General features: G+C 44.3%; 1 long non-coding RNA gene across 1 annotated transcript; it reads left to right on the top strand.

Moving 5' to 3' along the window:
* The first annotated feature begins 865 nt into the window (after window positions 1-865).
* Window positions 866-16,481, top strand: LOC123377079. Its single transcript, XR_006582075.1, has 3 exons — window positions 866-982; window positions 10,061-10,136; window positions 14,587-16,481. It is a non-coding gene; the product is annotated as an uncharacterized LOC123377079 (long non-coding RNA).
* Window positions 16,482-22,764: the final 6,283 nt, after the last annotated feature.

Here is a 22,764-nt window from a genome sequence, read left to right as displayed (position 1 = left end):
GGGGATATTTTATTGAAAATTAGCCACAAAGTGAGGCAAAAGAACAAAGCGGAAGTCTTCTTTGACAGTATACATCTCTTTAACACACCAGTCTGATCTCCTCTCCTCCTCTCAGCTCCCAATGAAACTCAAGTATGCATAGCAAATGCCAACATAAATGAGCTCTGAAGGGTGCGAATGCCAGAGTTCTCTTGGAGGGGTAAACTTCACTGATTTGTATTTCTGTGACATCTGTCTGGCTTTCTCTATCTTGGGAAGACTCCTAAGCTTTTTCCTTCTTTGAGCCTTAAAACTAAATTGTGATTTACACAACTGGAATTCTCATTTGGATAAATTATCTTTAAAGTTCAATCTGGTATCCCAGAATCCCCAGTCAAAAGGCTAATCTGGACAAATCTTTATGGGTGTCACATTTTGATTTACTACATGAGGTTTGATATTAACCCAATTAACCAAGATCTGAATTTGTTTCCCATTAGTTATTTAATCATTACTGTTACTGGGCATGTGCCAGTTTTTTTAGCATTTCGCAATTTGAATATTCCAGAATTCGTCCTTTTGGAAAATGCCCTTGTTAACGCTGCAGCAAGTGATAAACCTGCAGGATTATACAGGACGAACGACGTGACTTTTCTTTTTTCTTTTTTTAAAGACTTAGCACCTCCGTAAACCTCAATAGCCCCCAGTCAATAAGGGCGTAGGTCTATTGTGTGGTTTTGCCACCTTCAGATGATTTCTCAGTTCATACAGAGGTGGGGACTTTGTGAAGCTCTTCCTTATTGTATACATAAGGGTGCTGTCTCCAGAGAATTCTAAGGCACTGACTGGACATTGACCCAGTAAAGTTAAAGGGACCTTGTCCCCCACTGACTTATGTTGGCGAACGAATGGGCTCACTATTCGTGTGAGAAACATAATACCCTCTTTCCCCTGGGACTCAATCCAAAGCAAGAAGGGCAGACCCTGGCATTACAATATGAAAGTGGGTAATATTACTATGATTTTTGGCAGAACTGCTATATAATTCAAGCCATTCTACCTTGAAGTCATATGCTTTGTGTTTTATTCTATTTGAAGCGAGGAGGAGGTAAGGTTTTTTAAGTTTGGGAGGAGGAGCTTTATAATTGGACTATGACTATGTTTGTGGGGAAGACGGACTACAGGTAGCAATATTTTTTGGAAGTATACTCTAGTTAATGTTTTTAATAGGGTCTTGAACAGATTTTCAGAAGGCAGCAATCAGATAATCACTAGATCATGCAGTAATTTATTCCAGCCTATCCATAGTATTATTTACTTGTAGACATTTCTGGCCTTTACATTACTGTAGTACTGGGACATCTTTTGCTATATTGATTAATTTAACTTTTGTACCTTTAAGCAAGGTGAGTCTCAAAAATGAAATGATAAATGTATGTATACAATTGCTAATAGAGAAAAATAAGTCAATGCAAATAAGGTTTATGAAAAAAGAAATAATCTAATTCATATTACTATCAACATATGTCATCTGCCTGTTGTGTGGCATTCTGAGTGCCTCACTTTTTTCAGAAAAGAATGCATGCCTTCCAAAAAGGACTAAGGCCATCATTTTAAACAATAGCTACTGATATTTGGAGCCTCCATGTTTGGATGCTCTGCTTGAATCACCATGGACTTCATTTTCAGAAGTTTTGAGCACTCACAGCTTCAGCTGACGTCAATGGGAGTTGTAGAAAATCCAGCATATCTGGAAAATCAAGCCCAAGGGGTCTTTATTGTGCTCTTAAATGCACCCCCAATTTCATGTCCTCTCTTGCAAATTTAGCTGCTCATGTGCTCTGTTTCCTCTGTCCAGGTGAGTGGTCATCTGGTTACTTAGGAAACACTGTTGTAAACTGGTGCATCTTAATCTGTAGCTAGAATTTCTGTGTGGACAAACCTAGAAACATTCTTGTTGCAAATAGCAAGGAAGTCACGGATCTAGCCAAGTCTTTGATATTTAGGGCTAAAAAGATAATACACCCGGTACTGTATAAGTAGCTAGTGTAGGGAGTGGTGTTCTGGAATGACTACTCCCATTGTGCCTCTCTCAGCAAATGAGCTGCCACATGCTAGATTACCTGGGGTTGACCCTGAAGGCTGAGTGTGTTGCAATCACCTTTCCTGCACTTGGATCACTGTGGCTAGATTCACATATGATAGAAAGCAAGCAGTCTTCTGGCTAGTTATGATCTAATAGAGTATTCAATGAATTTTTACATTTTTGAAGCATTTTTTCTGGTATTAAACCAGCTCTACTTTTGGCTAATTAGAGATGGAAAAAGGCATTTCTAGCCAATTAAGCTGGAATCTGAGCACCAGGAGGATCGATGAATCTAGCTAGATAAAGCTTTGTTCAGATTCAGTAGGTATTTTTCATCTCTGTTTTATAAATACTGCATTTGCACGCTATGTCTTAGCTACTGAACTGATATCTTTATGCATTACAGTTTTATAATCTGTCCAATTTCAAGACTAAACTTGAAAGGAATATGACTCACCTTTCTAAAATATAATTAGAATATGCATTGTATAGTAACGTTGTACAGATCTCTGCAGGCAGGTTACATGAAAGGTGCATTGGAAAGGAAACAGGACTGATTTAAACTGATTTAACATGAAACTTCATTACAGTCACCAATAAAAAATGATTATGTCTTCATGTATATTATTTTTGGCCACTATGCATGGCAATACCCTGTAAACAATATAAGACCTCAATTTTTCATATGATACTTAACTTCTGGGGAATAAACATCAAAACTCAGTTGGGTAGTTAATTTACTAGTTTATGAGAAAAATAGTCATCTCTGCTAGAGCTGCATTTATTTAAAAAAAAACTTGTTAACTTATTCATTGTATGCATGAGCATTCAGACCAATAAACCATTGATCAGTGCTATACCATATGTACCTCACTGGGATTTGGATGGCTTCTTTCAAGCCCACTAAAGGAAATGGAAGTGTTTCTGAACAAAAATAGAGTTTGAAAACTGATTATTTACCAAGTTTGACTGCATTGCATTAAATATAGTAGAGACCTATAAAATATATTATTCTCTACCTGACCTTCATTGCATGGTGAATTATGCATAAGTTTCTGACTGATTTTAAGGTGAGTTGGATTCTCATTGCAAACTGACTTTTACATTATTATAGAAAATAATAAAACTGAAGCACAGGACCAACACTGACTTTTCACAATAGATTTCCATCAGAAAGCGTATTACATAAAGATTAAGGGCTGGAATTTAAGATGCCTTTACAATGCTCTGGCAATGTAAAGATATACTGCAGTGAGTATAAATATAATGTATGCTCATTTTAAAGCCACTGTACACTGCTAGAGTGGTGTACACTGGTCTTAGCATAAAAAAGAATCAGGCCTAGTATATGCATTATAGGCTGCTAAGAAAATGTAAGAATACATCAGAAGAGAGATCTACTAATGTGACATACAATCATAAATGAGCCAAAAATAAACATTAATGCTAATGATACCTATTTCAAATAACTTACTGATACTTTTCATACGTTAGAAACAACTCTGATACAAGTACAACTCCTTTTGATCTCTATGGAAATTGTTCCTTTTCATTCCATGACTGAATTGGTCCCTATGTTTATAATTGACAACTTTCATTTAGCATCAACATTGTGGCCAAATTTGGACTTAGTTTAAAGAGCTGCTATAGTACAACTTTCTTGACAGTGCTCATTTTCCTACATTACATTGCAGCTCTCTTATGATACCAAGGCATGGTAGTAGATTGTGACATGGAATGTTGGTGGAATTTAAGTTGTTCAAGAATGTGAGTTAAATAAAATAATGGATTTAACATTCCCCCTACCCCCATTTGTTTGCATCTTGTCAGTCTTTTCATTAACTTCAATTATTCTTGGTTTGGTAGCTGCATAGACATTTTGCCATTATGAATTTAAAATCTTTTTCCTGGCCAGGGCCACTAGTAAATTGTGAACAATTTGGAGAGAAATTGTGATTTTGGGGGCTTTCTATTGAAAAAGAACTGAGAAAAATATCCTGGAACGGCTGATAAGTTACCAGACCAAGAGACTAGAGATTGTCTGCAATATCTTTTTTCTGAAAGGAAAACTTCTGTGATAAATTGTATAATAATTTATCTAAATAAATATTTACTAATTAAGAATACATCTCTTAGGCCTGGTCTACACTAGGACTTTAATTCGAATTTAGCAGCGTTAATTCGAATTAACTGCGCACCCGTCCACACCAGGAAGCCATTTAATTCGACCTAGAGGGCTCTTTAGTTCGAATTCGGTACTCCACCCCGACGAGGGGAGTAGCACTAAATTCGACATGGCTATGTTGAATTAGGCTAGGTGTGGATGCAAATCGAACTTACTAGCTCCGGGAGCTATCCCACACTGCACCACTCTGTTGACGCTCTGGACAGCAGTCCGAGCTTGGATGCTCTGACCAGCCACACAGGAAAAGTCCCGGGAAAATTTGAATTCCTTTTCCTGTCTGGACAGTTAGAATCTCATTTCGTGGTTGGACATCGGGGCGAGCTCAGCAGCACTGGCAGCGATGCAGAGCTCTCCAGCAGAGGAGTTCATGTAATCTCTGAATAGAAAGAGGGACCCAGCATAGACTGACTGGGAACTCTTGGATCTGATCGGTGTGTGCGGCGAGGAGTCTGTGCTTTCAGAGCTGCGCTCCAAAAAACGGAATGCAAAGACCTACGAGAAGGTCTCCAAAGCCATGAGAGACAGAGGATACAGCCGGGATGCAACGCAGCGCCGCGTGAAAATCAAGAACCCCAGACAAGGCTACCAAAAAATCAAAGCGGCAAACGGACGCTACGGAGCCTGCCACCACTGCCCCACCAGTGACCATGGACTCTGACGATGGGACAGTGTCGATGGCCAGTTCCTCGGCGATGTTCGCGGACGGGGAAGATGAGGAAGGGTTTGTGGAGGACGAGGCAGGCGACAGCGCTTACAACGCTGGTTTCCCCGACAGCCAGGATCTCTTCATCACCGTCACAGAGATCCCCTACCAACCGTCCCTGGCCATTAACCCGGATCCTGAATCAGGGAAAGGAGAAGTCGGTAAGTGCTTTAACCATGTAAACTTTTATTCTTAATATAACAGGAATCTGAAGTATGTGAAAAGGAGGTCTCTCTATATATGGGGATAGAACAGAAATCCTCCTGGGAGATCTCCACGAAGCTCTCCTGGAGGTAATCGAAAAGCCTCCGCAGGAGGTTCCTGGGGAGAGCTGCCTTATTGGGTGCTCCGTGGTAGCACACTTTTCCGCACGAGGCTTTCATGAGGTACTCAGGGAGCATTGCCTCCCCGAGCACGGCTGCATAGGGCCCTGGTTTGTGCTGGCTTTCACGCAGCATGCGCTCTCTATCTCCTTCAGTGACCGTCCTCAGGGTGATCTCTCTCGGAGACTCCTGCATCTAATTAGGGGAATTACTGTAATGTTACGCCTGGTCCAAAGTATTTTTAAAAAATCTCCGGACAGACGGCATAGCAGAGACTCAGCACGCTGCTGCGTGATGAGCGTAACGGAAAGCCAAAGAATCAAATGGATGCTCATGGAGGGAGGGGGGACTGAGGATGCAAGGTATCCCACAGTTCCTGCTGTCTCCGAAAAGCATTTGCATTCTTGGCTGTGCTCCAAATGCTTCTAGGGTCAAAAACAGTGTCCGCGGTGGGTCAGGGCATAGCTAGGCAATTTACGCACCCCCCCACCAACCCCCAGAAGTGAAAGGGAAAACAATCCTCTCTTGACTCTTTTACATGTCACCCTATCTTTACTGAATGCTGCAGATAGACGCGATGGTGCAGCACTCAACACCAACATCTTTGCTCCCCCCACGCTATGGATGGCTGATGGTACAATATGGCTGGTATCCGTCCTCATCATCAGCCTATTGGCACATGGGGCAGTGCAAAAGGACTGGTAACCATGCCGAGTCGCATCTATCAGGTCCCCCAGTGTCAGGTGAACCTAATTTTTCATGGTAGATGGTGCAGTATGGCTGGTAACCGTCTTCATCATAGCAACAGGGGGCTGAGCTTCATCAGCCCCCACCCTTCATGTGTAAAGAAAAGATTCAATAGCCCCTGGATTAGCAGCAGGATGCTGGGCTCCTCTCCTCCACACTCCTTAATGTCCTATCTGGACTATCATAGCAACTGGAGGCTGCCTTCCACTCATTTCTCACTAACAAGTCACTGTGTCTTATTCCTGCATTCTTTATTACTTCATCACACAAGTGGGGGGACAATGCTATGGTAGCCCAGGAAGGCTGGGGGAAGAATGGAATGAACAGGTGGGGTTGTTGCAGGAGCACCCCCATGTGAATAGCATACAGCTCATAATCTATGCAGGATCTGACACAGAGCAGCTGTGCTCTCTGGTTCTCTGATACAGTGGTTCTCTAGTACACTTGCCCATATTCTAGGCAGGACTGATTCTCTTTTTAGATACCAAAAAGGAGGGATTGACTCAGGGAGTCATTCCCAATTTTGGCTTTTGCGCCCCTGGCTAAGAGCAGCCAGGGGCACTTATGACAGCAGCAAATGGTGCAGTGCAAAAGGACTGGTAACCATGCCCATCTTATTACCAATTTATGGTATGGTAGATGGTACAGTATGGCTGGTAACCATCTCTGCTGTCATGCAAAAGCAAAAGCATGCTGCTGTGTAGCGCTGCTGGACCGCCTCTGTCAGCGGCATCTAGTCCACATACTGTGACAGGCACAAAAGGCAAAACAGGCTCCATGGTTTCCACGCTGTGGCGTCTGCCAGGGCAATCCAGGGAAAATGGGCTTGAAATGATTGTCGGCTGTAGCTTTCCTGGAGGAAGGGATGACTGACGACATTTACCCAGAACCACCCGCGAAAATGGTTTTTGCCCCATCAGGCACTGGGATCTCAACCCAGAATTCACAGAGACAGACTAGACTGTGTTCATTGTTCGCAAAAATGTATCTTTGCAAGGAATTCACTCCCTTTTTCCCAACACACAGCTTCGACTGTGTCCAGACCTGCCACAGCATCCCCCTCACAGAGGCTGGCAAAGATTAGGCGGCGAAATAAAAAGAGACAGGATGAGATGTTCGCTGAACTTATGGGGTGCTCCCGAGACGAGGCGGACCAGCAGAGCCAGTGGAGGGAGACCCTCTCTCTGTACCAGCGCTCACACAGTGAACGGGAGGAGAGGTGGCGTGAGGAAGACAAGCAGGCGACTCAAACGCTGCTTGGACTAATGAGGGAGCAAATGGACATGCTCCTGCGCCTTGTGCATGTTCTGCAGGACCTCAGGCAGGAGGACAGAGCCCCCCTGCACTGTATCTGCAACCGCCCTCCCCCGCCACAAAGTCCCATACCCCCCTCACCCAAAATAACCAGAAGGAGGGGCGCCAAAGGCCGTGAAAACTGTCACTGCACCCCAGCAGAGTGCTCAAGTACCCAAAAGCTCTCATACCCTAAATTTTGAGAAGTCCTTTCCTTCCCGCCTCACCCAAGCCCCCATCCCAGTTTCATCCCCTAACTGTCTAGTTGATAATAAAAAATACGTTTCTGTTAATTACTGTTTCCGTCATGTTCTTTTAGAGGAGACTGTGTTTGAAGGGGGGGAAGGGGGTTGGTAATTGGACAGGACAATCACCTTTACCAGGGTACAGACATGGGGGCAGGATCAGCAGCAGGTCTCACACACACACTGCAGTCAGTACGCACCCTGGTCGGTATGGGAGGTGGTTTGCAGGTTCTGTGTGGGTGGGGGGGTACGTGACTTTGTAGCGGGGGAGGGGGGTTACAGATCTCATGCAACGGTCCCTGTCCTGGACCACAGAGCCACGCAGCAGAGGAATCTGTATCCGTCCTCCCCCGCCAAAAGGCCACATAGCCCCCACACACAGAGTCCCAAAAAGGAGGGATGGCAGGCTCCGTTGAAACATCCAGTCCGGCACTGCAGACCGTTCTGGGAGCAGGAGCCTGTCATTCCTCGAGTTTACAGGCGGTCTTTACATCACTGCACACCCTACCCAGCACAGTCCGTGTCCCAGTTTCAACCCTGTAACGCAAAGTCATCAATAAAGAAACCTTTGTAAAGTTACAGTGGAACATGTATTTTATTTTTAAACGTGTGTTGGAAGTTGGGGAAGCGGGGTGGGCGGGGTATGTAACTGCAGATGCTAGTCAACAGTCACTTGGTAAAGAAACAGGGGCAGGTTCAGCTTCTCTGTAAAGAAACTGAACAGTCACAGGTCACGCTGCTCACTGCTCGCTGGTACTTGAAGAGTTCCTTGTCGCTGTGCAAGGTGCCTGCACAGAGTTTCACGAGCCAGGGCATTAGCGGGTATGCTGGGTCCCCGACGATCACTATAGGCATCTGCACATCCCCAAGACTTATTTTGTGGTCCGGGAAGAAACTACCTTCCTGCAGGCGTCTAAACGGACCAGAGTTCCTGAAAACACGCACGTCATGAACTTTGCCTGGCCACCCGACGTTGATGTTGGTAAAACGTCCCCCATGGTCCACCAGTGCTCGCAGCACCATTGAAAAGTAGCCCTATTTCTCAGCAGCTGACTGTGGAAGAGATGGACGATAAGGTGCGAGGAATTGACAACGGCCATAACTGCAGCGGGATCCGTGCTCAAAGTGCTGTGGCGCCCGCGCTGTCACTGAGCAGAAAAGTGCACGAACAGATTGCCCGCAGGCGCTTTCAGGGAGGGAAGGAGGGAGGGCGTGATTGATGGTTCAATGATGACAGTTACCCAAAACCACCCTCGACACATTTTTCCCCCCAGCATGCATTGGGGGGAAATCCCAGAATTCCAATGGGCAGCGGGGAGTGCGGGAACTGTGGGATAGCTTCCCACAGTGCACCGCTTCCAAAGTCGACACTGGCCCCGTTACTGTGGACTCACACAGTCGAACTAGTGTATTTAGTGTGGATACACAACTTCAACTTCATAAGGTCGATTCCACAAATTCGAATTAAGTTGATTCGAAATAGTCTTGTAGTGTAGACATACCCTTAAACAATTCCAAAGCAGTTTTTGGAAATCTCTGCAGTTGTTCCAGTATCTCCACCTATTCAATGATCCCTCAGTAGGGCTCTTCATTTAACTCAATTCCCATAGAGTAACACATTTAAGTGAGTAGGATGCCTACAGCAAGTTGCTGGAAAGGTTCTTGGAAGTTTCATGTCTACCTAGTTGATCACCCAGGAGTACCATATATGAAATGCATATCTTATGAGAGAGCAAAACAAGGTTATTGGCCATAGCAATGTAAACAGTTACAAAGGATATGAACAGTAGCAGGATAAAAATACATCCACCCTCATGAACTATGTACAAGATAAAATCCTCTTTAGAAGACTAGCAATGCTTTAGAACTGCATTGGTGAGTGAGAACCACAGGTCAATACCCCTCTCATGCTTCTCAGCATTTTAAATATATACTTGAAAAGCCAGCACTTTAACCTAGTTTTTTTATATTATATATATATAATGAAACTACAAAAAATGTGTTTTGTGTATCCCTACAATACCTGTACACTTTATTTGGAGAAAAAATGTTCCATATCAGCTGAATCAGAATTACTGTAGCTTGAAATGCAGGAATTCTTAGGCAAGTGGGTTCAAAGAGTGCCATCTCTTCGATTTATTAAATAAGTGCTTCAACAGAGAAAGGTTTAAAAATAGTCTGTCTAGCTGCAGATGACTTCTGTACTGATAGAATGTAACACTGTACACTCATTTAAGGCAGTCTGGAAGCACTGCATCTGTGATCTTGTGCAAATAGGGCTGCAGTATAAAATGAAGGTGCCATAGGCTGTTTTAAGGGTGAGCTCCTCCACCAAGTAACAGGAAAAAAAAAGTTATTTTGTTAAGTGCACAGTGGGAATTATAACTACCATTAAAAAGGGAAAAATTCGAAAGCCTTTTCAAACTTCAGGGGGGAAATGTAGCATACTTTGGGATTAACCTGTGGTTATGTTATCAGTCTTTTTTGTTTGATTTTTAGCTAGCAGACTGGTGATACACTTCCTTATCATGCAGAGCATTGGAAACAATTTTAGCTGAACTTTTGATTAAAAAAGGTAAGGTATTTTGAAAATGTCAGTGTCCTCTCTTTCATATTCTTATCTGACTATTATCTAGCAGGCAAACATTCCTATGACTTACCAATGAAATGCAAATACTGTAAAGTGACCCAATTTCCTAAGTTCACTGTTAATGTCCCATGTCAGTCTATTCAAAATATGTTTTTCCGCTCCCCTGTGAACAGTGGCAATGATAAAGGACCAACAAAACTCTATAATACTTCAGTTTGTCCTTTTCCATGGTCATGCTATACCCACATACTGTATGTAACAAATGCATAGTAGGTCATGGGGAACATACGGTAATTTTTGTCTAGAAATGACTCAGAAAAGCGTAGCTGATGTTGTGTCTAAACCCAGGGGAGTTGGTTATAAGAGAACAACCAGGAGGTGCATAAGATACTTCATGCCTCAGATAGCGTTTCAGGCTGTGAAACATTTTCAAGCTTTTCTTCTCAATCACGAGGGGTAGAAATTGACTTTTTTAGAAGAAAAGAGGACATTCTGATGTTCTCACATGATTCCAGGTGATGGACCCTTAAGCACAAGCCTACGGTGTCTATGCCTTAATGTGGCTCTGACGGAAGTCAACTGACTTCAGCAGACAGTGGATCAGAAGAATTGTCATAGTGTTACTTAGAGCTGGCTGGAAAAAAGGGGAACTGATTTTTATGTGTGTGAAATCTCCCCCCACCAATTTTTTTCTGATATTCAAAATATCAATATTTGGGTTGTCATCTATGCTGCTTCAATTTCCAATTTCTTAAGCTCCCTCTGTTCACCCTGGAGCCTGTCTAGGTCTAGAATCTTCCAGTTCCTGAATTCTGCAGTTTATTTCAGTCACAGACTGAATGCTTTGGTTCTTAACTGGTGCCTCTAGCTGGCTTCTGAATGCTCTGCTCTCACAATTCATCCTCAAACTGTATAGAAAATGCTCCCAACTGCATATCAGAGAGACAAGGTGGGTGATGTAATGTCTTTGGTTGGTCCAGTAACAAATATATTACATCACCCACCTTGTCTCTCTAATATCCTGGGACAGACACGGCTACAACTACATTTCACCCAATTGCATACAAAGGTACTTCTGAACAAACACCCTTGTGAAAATGTTGATGTAACTTCACCCGAATAGGATAATGAACTCTAACATTTCATAAGGAATTGATAACCAGGTTGGGCAAGGACGAGAGATGCCTTTTGATAACAGGCTGTCAGGTTGACCAGAGCATAGTCAGAGAGGAACCTGGGGCCAGATTTTTAAAGATATTTAGGTGACTAAAGACGTGCTTTTCAAAAATCATGTAGGTGCCTATCTCCCATTGAAATCAAGCACTTTACAGAAGGAGGTAAGTAAGTATGGGGAAACAAAAGGCATGAAGAGAAGTGACTTGCCCTAGGCCACTCAACACATGTGGCAGAGCAAGAACCAGAACCCATTCTCCTGAATACCAGTCCACTGCTCTGTTTGCTAGGTCCCATTGCCCCTCATAAGCTAAGGGAAGTCTACTTCACTGGATGTTGCAAAGCACCCTGAGGTATGTTATTCAAACCCTTCCCTTCGTTTTATTACCATTTGCTCTCTATTTTTAATAAATCTTACTTTAAAGGAGATTGTAATGCATACCACCCCAAAGGAGGCAGGAATCCCTCAATCTCCAGAGATGTTCTGAAGGTTAAGGAGTTCTGGAGCCCTCCTGTGTGACAGAGTCTCATTTGTGGATGGAGTTGTCCTCTCTCATTAAAGCATTTGCAAAAGGGTGTGGCTGGCAAATCCAGGGGAGAAGCCTACAGACCAAAGAGGAGTTGGTGAGCATAAGGGAGATAATGCTGAACGAAACTGGGCTGTAAGGGAAACAATCTGGTTCAGGCACACGTCATCAATAGCGAGTGGGACACAAAATAGCTGGCAGAGATGTTTGCTTGTTTTATCAATATTCTGCTGTTTCAAGTTTGCCTAGCATGAAAGTTCCTCATACAATAGTCTTCATCCCACTGGATTGATCAATCTAAGACAGAGAGTTTCTCAGCTCATGGTCATGACCCAAAATTGGGGTCACCAAAATATGTCAAAAGGGTTGCATGGGAGGATCAGAAGGCCTTCTGGGGGGTGTTTGCAGAGCCAGCCCCCCCCACACACACACTTCCCCCCTAGCAGCATCTCAGATGCTGCAGAGCTGGCTCTTGGCTGGACAATAATGACAAAGGCCATTCGTTGAATTAATATGAGTAATGTAGCTGTTTATTTTGGAATGTCTGCAATTTTGAGCCAGTGGTTCTTTCAGTAGAAGCTCTCTAAAACAGACAATTGAACAGCAGCGGGTGCCTGTGATTAGCCATTCAAATGCAACATTCCATCATTTTACTGTAATTTTGCAGTGTAGGAGCAAGCCGTATAGTCAGTGAAATTAAAAAAACAAAAAAGAAAAGCCTGTCCTATTTCAAGTAGCAGTGATAGGGGAAATTCTTCACAACATAAGAAATGTAATCATAGGTGCCACCCTGCTTACTTAAAGTTTGAGTTTTCATTTACTGAGGCCCAAAAGGGTGAACACATACTATAGTGTGTTACCTGCAGTCAACTGCAAAAGCCTAAAACTATCAAAATTATGCTGGCATTTGAAGGCAAAGCTATAAAGACAAGCAAGTTGATTTTTTTTCCTATCAAAAAGCATCAATTTGGAAAAGTCATAAAAGATTCTTGAACATGGATATACTGTCCAGGAGCAAGCATTGCATGCCTCTTACCTTATTGCACACTGCATTGCTCAATGTAAAAAAGTATAGACAATTGCTGAGTAGTAAATTTTACCTTCTACTGAATTATTGGATAAGTCAGCTGCTAAAAAGTTGAAAAAAAAACAGTCCCTCATATAATATGGACAAAGCTCTGTGATATTTCAGAAGACAAAACAGCAAACAACTGACTGTCTTTCAGTCAGACAAGATGGATGACGTAATAGCTTCTATTGGACTAACTTCTGTTTCTTTGAGTAAGTGATTATTTCACTTAGCTGAATCTACAGATATAGCAAACCATGTCATTTTGCTGTCTTATGCAAGGCATGTATGGAATGATGATATTCAAGAATAGTACCTATTTAGGATAGATATGCCTAGTTCTACTACTATTGTTGATATAGTGGATACACCGAATAATTATATGCAGTTGGTGGGATTGAGCTGGACTAGGGTTGCCTGCTTTCTACTCGCACAAAACCGAACATCCTTGCCCTGCCCCCTGCCTCGCCCCTTTTCTGAGGCCTGTCCCTTCTCTCAGGCGCTGCCCACCTCCATCCTCCCTTCCCTGTGTGGTTCATTGTCCCCACTCTCACTCACTTTCTCTGGGCTGTCTCAGAGGGCTGGGGTGCAGGAGGGGGTGAGGGCTCCGGTTGGGGGTGTGGGCTCCTGAGTGGGACCAAAGAGTCAGAGAGGTATCAGGGCTGGGGTAGAGGGTTGGGTTGCGGGATGGTGAAGGCTCTGGGGTGGGGCTGGGGATGAGGGGTTTGGGGTGCAGGAGGGTGCTCTAGGCTGGGAGCAAGGGGTTCGGATTGGGGCTGGGGAGGGGGTCAGGGGTGCAGACTTTGGGCAGTGCTTACCTCAAGCAGCTCCCAGCAGCAGCAGCACATCCCCCCTCCGGCTCCTATGTGGAGACGCTGCCAGGTGGCTCTCCACACTGCCCCATCCGCAGGCACCACCCCTGCAGCTCCCACTGACCATGTTTCCAAGCCAATGGAAGCTGCAGGGGCAGCACTTGGGGCAGGGGCAGCGTGCAGACCCCCTGACTGCCCCACTGCATAGGAGCTGGAGTGGGGGACATGCCAGCTGCTTCCTGGGAGCAGTGCAGTGCAGAGGCTAGCAGGGCTCCTGCAAGCCCCACTGCGTGGCACTGAGAACCGAACAGTCAACGGCCTGGTCAGTGGTGCTGGCTGGAGCCACCGGGATCCCTTTTCAAGCAAGTGTTCCAGTCGAAAACCGGACACCTGGTCGCCCTACACTGGACAAAGCATGTTGATGTTACAACTGATGGAGCCCTTTCAGGAATGGGGAAACATTCAGGTATTGTGCAAAGAATCTTTTTAAAAGTACCTAATGCAGCAGCGGGGAATCACTGTTTCCTACACAGGGAGACATTAGCAGCTAAAGACATGCTACCTGAGCTTCTCACACACACAAAAAAATATGAAAGATTGACAGCCCTAATTATAATCACAGTTAAAAAAATTAACTGTGATTAGAAAAGTTAATTGCAATTAATCACACAGTTAAACAATAGTTCCTACTTTGTGGACCAAACATGATTCAGAAGGTAGGATGGACGTGTTTTTTAATGTATCACTAGAAACAAAAATACCTGGGAAGATTCTGCTGTCCAGGAAGCACTGAAGTTAGTCAGTCTGTAGTCATTTAACTAAATTACACACTAGATTATGTGATTATTTTCCAGATGAGCAACTGAAAGATGAAGAATGGATCTGGGATCATTTAAAGTAGTTTTGGAAAACATGAATCTGTCTCTGGCAGAAGAATGCCAGCAGGTCCAGTTGTCTTGCGATCGCAATCACAGAGAAAATATACTTTGAAATGAGTATTTCCCAGTTTTGGTGCAGCACTGCAGGTGAATATCTCTTCTCTTCCTAGTCTGGCTATTAGGAGTGATTATGCCATTCAGCACTACCTGCTCATGTGAAACAGGATTTTCAACCTTCAATCAACTGAAAAATAAAAGCAGGAACAAACTGAATGTTGAGCATGACCTTAAGATTCCATTGGCAACTATTACACCAAACTTTGATAAACCTCAAAGAGAAGCAACCTCAGGTTACTCATTGAGTGAAATATTAAAATATAGTACTTTGTAAGTGCTGCATTTAGCACTTATTGTTTTAATGTGTACATTATATCATTGGCAAGAAATAGTTAGTAAGCCAGATTTTTTTTGCACTAAAGCACTGGGTCATGACAGACCTTCAGGGCATACAAACGGGTCCCACTCCCAAGCCCCAAAAGATTGAGAACCAGTGATCTAAGTTATAGTACTCAGAGATAATTTAAGACCTGGAAGGCAGTCTGGCATAGTCCATCAAATGTTCATTTATCTTCGGATGGTGCATTTGAAGGCATGAGTTCAGCTTCTTTAGATTATCCTAAGAGCATTTCCTGAGGCTTGTGATTCATCATTTTCCTCTCCTTGAAACTTAGTTACAAATTAGAACATAATGAAATATATTTTCATTTCTTTGGGTGCCATTTGTTTTGTGGTACCAGGAAGAAATAGAATTAAGCACTGGTTAAACCCCTGGAGGTAAAGAGTCTTACCGATAGCCTTATCGTGTCACCAGCTGGAACAACACTCCCCAACAGTCAGAGTTGGGTACAGATGATATTACTATGTACAACTGGGATTTAGTGCTGCAAAATGAAGACTGACAATCAGCGCAGGATTGTTACCTACGCATGCCTGTTTTCATGGCTATACTTTATTCTATGCTCTATTACTTTTATTGTAATTACAGCATTTCCCAAAGTTAGCCAAAACTGTTGATTTAAGATGAATTACACTGTGTAAAGGACCTGTAAAAACTCCCTTCTGTTGACAATTGAAGTTGGAGTTGCATTGATGCCTACTGATACCTTGCCTGTTAAAGTTTTGCAGTGTGATGGTACTGTATACATTATTTTTCATTTATTGGGTAAATCACGAAAGAGCATCCTTTCAGATTACAGAACATAGAAAAGTTTTGGGAACTCAAGAGTCATAAGGAATCATAACATTAATTTAGAAGAACAAAAGCTTTAAGATATAAAGATATATGCAACATATTGTATTCTGGCTCCCCCTCCCTTCATGTTCCGGTCTCTTTTTCTGTGTCATTTTAGTCTTTTGTTACGAGTTTTTGCTTTTATAAACAATAGCAGATGATCTATGTTTACAAGATTAACAGACTTGCATATGCCATGCTTGGTTCTAGTGGCACAATACTTTCAGGAAGTGGAGTCTTAGCACATGCTTTTGACATCTAAGATAGTGAGGACCTATATACACACCAGACTAATTTCCGGTATGTTATTTTATGAGGAAACGATCCTTCCCAACAGCAAATAAAACTTGCAGTGAAAACATGATCATAATCAAGATTATAAATGGTCAACCCTTTTGAAACAGTGAAAGTTAACATGATGATGGGATTTGAATAACTGCTGAGAAACTATGAAAGATTTGCAAAGCTCTGTTGAAGTCAGTTTTTAGTGCTAGTTCTGCGTAACAATGGCGCATGAGAGAGTTTTCTTTTGTAGCTAGAACAGTTATTTAATTCAAAGTTCCTCCACTTTGTTCATGAAAACCTTGGGATCAAGTCCTTTTAACTCTACTGTGCTTGAAGTATTTTCACCATTCTCAAGCAGAAAGGAGAAGGTAGATGGAATTCACAGGACAAACTGGGACCAATGAGATCATCTAGTGTAAAATATGAAAAAATAAAATAAAATCAAAGAACTTTTAGGGCCTGATTCTCATTTAAACTAAGGCCTCTTTGCACCGCTCTGGCAGAATAAAGGGGCTTTAAACAGCGATGAGCTGCCAAAATCTTAGGAACTGGTTCCCTACCGGGTCTTCAGCAGCACGGCTCTGGCGGCTGAAGGACCCACCACCGAATACCCGGTAGGGAACCACCCGGTGAGTACACCTCCCCACCCCTGTCCTGCCCCCGACTGCCCCCCTCAGAAAATGCAACCCATAACCCCTCCCACTCCTTGTCCCCTGACCACTCCTTCCCGACACTCCCAACCCTAACTGCCCCCCCAGGACCCCACCCCCTGCCCAACTCGCCCCACTCCCTGCCCTCCGACTGCCCCGACCCCATCTACCACTACCCCGACAGACCCCTGGAACTCCCACGCCTACCCAACCCCCACCTTATCCCCATCCCCTGACCGCTCCCCCAGAACCTCTGCCCGATCCAACCCACCCCCACCCACTCCCTGTCCCCGCCTTATCCAACCCCCCCGGCCCCGGCCTCTTACCCCTGCTGGGGCTGGACCTGGGCCGGAGCTGCACGGCCAGGGCCTGGGGTCGGGCAGCATTGCGCGGCCAGAGTTGGGGCCAGGGCCTGGGGTTGAGGTTGGGGCTGGGCCGGAGCCGGGCAGCGGCTGGAGCTGGGCCGGGCCGCGTGGCACCTGGAGTCCTCCTTGTGCCCCACCCCTGCCCCAGCTCACCTGCAGGAAGCCCTGCTTCCCGTGAATCAGCTGATTCACGGGAAGCAGGGGATGGGGAGGAGAAGCTGGGGGGAGCGTCAGGGGAGGAGGCGGAGCTAGGTGAGCTGGGGCCAGAAGCAGGGCAGGGAGCTGCTAGAGATTTAGTTAAATTTAAAAGCCCTTTTAGAACCAGGACAACTGGTTCTAAAAGGGCTTCTAAATTTAACAACCGGTTCCCGCGAACCGGTGGGAACCGGCTCCAGCTCACCACTGGCTTTAAAGTGGGTGTAAAGTATAGATACTGCCCCAGCAGTATAGAGGTGCCCTAGTGTAAATTAAAAATAACAACAATCAAGCTCTTGTTATATAGGAAAAGGAAAGATAAGACTTAAAAGATAATTTTGGTAGGAACATTGCAAAGTAGTAACAACTACATTCCTATTAATTGTAATTTATTTTAAACAAATCCAAGAGATATCAGTATTCTTGAAGTATATCCTTATAGACAGAGCTTCAGGACTGGGAAATGCTCCAATGGCAGAACTTTTATCATGTGGGGGAAAATAACTTGCTATTTTCAAAATGTTATTAATTAGAACATGGATGGAGTGTATTGATCAAAAACTCTGTCTGCTAGAGGATGTCTAATCTTCAGAGAACAGCCATATACCACAGATATGAGGAAAGCTTTCTCTGTAGTATATTGTCATGGGATGCATTCCCCACGCCCCCTCCCACACACACGCTTTCCCCGCAACCAAATGGTTAATACAAGCACAGCCAGCCACTGCTGATTGGGAACCTCACAGCAGCTGGGCGGATAAAAGGGCTGGGAAGCAGAGAGGCTGCTAACAAAGGAGAAAGAAGGCTGGAGAAAGGAACTCCTGTCAGCAAATTGCTAAAGAGCTGCCCAGGGACAAAATCCCAGAGGAAGACAAATGGACCTACAGGTTGAAAAGCCTGCAGAGGCCTGAGGGAAGGTAGGAAGAAGTTCAAGGCCCTGTCAGAATTGGCAAACCCTAGTCCTGCTTGTCTAGCCCCGAGCTGGAACCCAGTTGAGTGGGAAGGCCTGAATTCCCCTGCCAGCCCCCCGATGGACTTGAGAACAGGGAGGGTTTTCAGATTCCTGGGCACCAGGAATAGACTGACAGCCTCACCGAGCTGAGTGAGCCAGGACCACAGCCTGCTCAGGGCAGAGGTTGCACTGACTCACATTTATACATACATTCCATTCCTTCAGCAAAATGGAATGGAAGTTTTGCCACTGGCTCCAATGGAAGCTGGATTGGGTCCTGTTTTGTTCAAGTTCTTATACTGGAGCCATCACCATGGTATCTGAATGCGTTCCAGTGGTTCTAACTGATGCAATTAACATCTTGCATATGTGGTTCTTATCTCTTTCTCAGTTCCTTTCCCTAGGGGGAAAAATGTGAGTTAAATATTTAAAATGATATATATTCAAACTGGGTGTGCACGCCTGTGTGTGCTGTGCTGTTTGTATTAGTGACAGCACTGTCCCTTGGCACAGAAGGTTTGTGGTGGTTCTTAGATTTTGCACAAGTTCATTCCAGTGTCGGGCCAGCCTCTGCCCCGCTAAGAAAGCTCTATGGCTTATGGTGCAGCCTTGCATGGGGATGGTGTAGAGCTAATCCCACTAGTCCTAGAAGAGTTTGGGCACAATCCCTGCCCAAATCCCCAGTGCACAGAGGGAGTGATGAGACTGCATGATTCTGATCAATCATCATCATCATCTTCAAAGGTGCATAAAGGCCGATGTCCCAGCAGTCCAGTGAGTGTAGGGACTGGCCTGGTCCATTCCCTTGCACAGGGGGATAATGGCTCCTGTAGGCCTCCTGGCCATATGTACGCGTCTACATTTTCATGCTGGCTTTTAAGATAATATTGTGCTATGTTTTTTGAGCCCTAAATGCCCTGGAAAAAAAAATATACTGCCATACTGTAGTTTACTCTTACTGGTTCAGGGGTTGCTTGTACTTCACCCTGTGCCTCCAGGCTGAATCAAGTCCTGGATGTTTTATTAGGGGGTGGGGAGGAGTCATAAGTGTGCCTTGAGTTTTTTAGGAAAAGCAATTGTTATGGGATGGTAATTGCTAGGATCACCACCTTCTGTTTTGAAAAATTGATGTCACATTTGCTTTCTTCCAGTCTTATGGTAGCTCAAGAAAGAAAAGCACTTCTCCAGGGGAAAGAATTGTCGAGTGCTGTTTCATTCTTCGTTCTTTATTGTGCTTGGTATTTGTCTCTAAATATGAATTAGGCAAGTACTGAAAGTTGGGGGGAGGGAGAGAACATCACTTGAGAGTTCATTACTAAATGATTTTCTGACATACCAGAAATGGTCATGATTTTAAGTTTTAGACTGGTCCACTTATTAGAAGATCGCTCCAATCATCTGGGTGACAGTTATACAATCTTTCTTTAGTGCAATTGTAAGTCTATATTTGTTTGACTATTCTGTTCAATTAAGAAGAAAAACTGCATTTTAAACGGAAGGGGTGGGGAGGAACCCTAGCACCCCTCCACAACTTCTAGGCTTTTAGCAAGCCAGGAAAGCAGGGACCTGTTTTTAATTCTCTGAAATCAATATTTGGAAGAGACTCTCTAATCCATATGGGGGAAGGGGGAGGAGATTTGCAAATGTGCACAGACTGGAGGGCTTGCCTTTGCTAGGAAAAAGGTGTGTACTAACATGTTGGCTTTCTAATATAGACAAGGCAAGTTGCACTTAACATATTAAAAATAGTTACTGTAGGGTTTTCTTCAACCAGCTAACATTAAAACCCTAGAGTAGAAAAGGTAAGTTTTATAATGTGTTAAGAATACACCTTTTAACATAGTGTGGACAGGGCTCTAGAGACCACACTCTTTTGCACCTGTTCAAGTTTCAAATGATTAGCCCCTTCATGCACACACATTGCCGTCTATATGCACATGTAGAGCAGAGTATTTGTGGTCATTAATGTTTGTATGCACACAACTACAACTTGTGCACTCTCACTTTTGAGATGTTGAACAAAGATTCACAACATTAGACATATTGGATATCCAATATCAAGCTGAACATTTCACTACCCCTCAAAGACTGTAGTTCATTTAAAAGCTATTTCTATAATCTTATGTTAAATTTAGGCCCCAAGTATTACTGTTGCTACTTTCTCTGAATGTAAAGCTTAACTATAGGACTAGAAGATTTGATTGATCCCGCTAATCTACCATCCCCATTTCTGGGAAAGTCATTGGTCGTGTAAGGGTGTATGTGAGAGCATCTATTGGCCCAGTATGAACTTGTTTGAAACCTGACATCAGTCAGTAAAAAGAAGGGTGAGTAAATTGGATAGTGTAGCTGACTAAAACCACCACATAGTGCCGTAAATACCATTGAAGTGCTCAGCAAATAAACACCTTGGTCGACTTTTGCAGTCTTTACTCGTGCAAAACTCAAGAGGTCAGATTTTCAAGAGAACTGAGCTCCCATTTTGGCAACAAAGAAGGGCCAGCTTTTCAAAAGCGCTCTTGAAAACCTGGTCACTATTGTCTTCAAGAGGTTTCCTTAGGTAGTGACAGAATGAAGAGTGCAGGGTTTAGTCCTTTCTGAAATTGAACAAAAGATTTTTAGCTTTTAAGAAACTAGAGTATAGATCAGTGTCCCCTCTTAAATATTACCCATAATAATCTTGCTTAGACAGGTGCAGTATCTGATTTCTTTACAAATATTTCCCAATTTAAGTCGCACACAAAATATATTTAAAAGTAGCAAAGAGTCCTGCATCTGATGAAGTGGGTATTCACCCACGAAAGCTCATGCTTCAATACCTCTGTTAGTCTATAAGGTGCCACAGGACTCTTTGCTGCTTTTACAGATCCAGACTAACATGGCTACCCCTCTGATACTTGAAAATATATTTAGTAATTGGTACAAACCAGAATTTCAAGTCCAGATACCCTCCAGCTTCACTTTGGTTCAGATGCTGGATCCATATTGAGATCTGGCCTGCCGTTTGGGGTTCATGTAAAAATCAGAATTCCCAAATTCAAATCTTGGAGTTGAGCTGGCCCAATGGCATCCACTCACTAAAAATGTATAATACTTCTCGCAAAGAGCTGTATAAGCATTATTTTTCTTTGCCCTGCTGCCTTACATACAGTCTGGTTGCTACTGCTTATTCATATGGCCTAACTCTACAGCTCATAGCTGGAAACATTTTAACGGACACAATTTACCACCCAAAAAGCAGGGCCAGATTAACCTTTTGGGGGCCTGTGCTCACCACATGCACAGGTGCTGGAAATTTTTCCCCTAGCAGTACCTGTGGGGGGGAGTGCCCCCTGTGACCTTTGGAGTGGCGCCTGCCTGGTGTAGTATAAGGGGAGCTGTGCACTCCCCCCACCCTTATTTCCTTCTTGCCAGACAACTCCAGCAGCAGGGAAGGAGGGTGGGATGTGGAATAGACATGAGCAACACATCTCGAAGACACCAGTTACGGAAAAGGTAACTGGTCTTTTCTTCGAGTGGATTGCTCATGTGTATTCCACAGTAGGTGATTCCAAGCTGCATCTGCTGGAGGTGGGTAGAAGTTCACAAGTTCTCGGGACACAGTATCGCCCTGCCAAACCCAACGTCATCCCTGGTTTGGGAGACTATCGCATAGTGCGATGTGAATGTGTGAAGCGAAGATCACCTGGCAACCCTACAAATGTCCTGAATAGGGATGTGGGCCACAAAGGCAGCTGATGAGGCCTGCGCCTGCGTCAAGTGTGCCCTAACAATAGGCGGCGGGGAACACCCACTCGCTCATAACAGGAGCGGATGCACAAAGTGATCCAGTTGGACAGCCACTGAGTGCAAATCGGCTGGCCTCTCGCGTGCTCAGCTGAGGCGACAAACAGCTGTGAGGACTTTCTGAACGGCTTGGTTCACTCGAGGTAGAAAGCCAGAGCCCGCCTCACATCGAGCATGTGGAGGCGGCGTTCCTCATTAGTCACGTGAGGTTTGGGGCAAAGGACTGGTAGAAAAGTGTCCTGACCCATGTGGTCAGCGGAGACCACCTTCAGGAGGAACGTGGGGTGTGGGCAGAGCTGGACCTTGTCCTTATGAAACACAGTATATGGCGGCTTGGAGGTCAGGGCCCTGAGCTCTGAGACCCACCTGGCCAACATGATAGCAACCAGGAAGGCCACCTTCTATGAGAGGTGAGACCTGGAACACATGGCCAGCGGCTCAAATGGGGGCTCCGTAAGCTGAGTCAGCACCAGATTCAGGTCGCACTGTGGGACCAGGGGCTTAGAATATGGGTAAACACCTAAGGAACTGTCCGGTCATAGCATGGAAGAATACCGTGTGCCCTTGCACCGGGGGATGAAAAGCTGATATGGCTGTGTAGCAAGGTGCTCTGGTTCCCCGCCGCTCTGG

This window comes from Mauremys mutica, chromosome 9 (assembly GCF_020497125.1).
Source record: "Mauremys mutica isolate MM-2020 ecotype Southern chromosome 9, ASM2049712v1, whole genome shotgun sequence".
NCBI lineage: Eukaryota > Metazoa > Chordata > Testudines > Geoemydidae > Mauremys > Mauremys mutica.
Note: the sequence above shows the minus strand (reverse complement) of the source record. Positions and strands in the feature narration are given on the sequence as shown.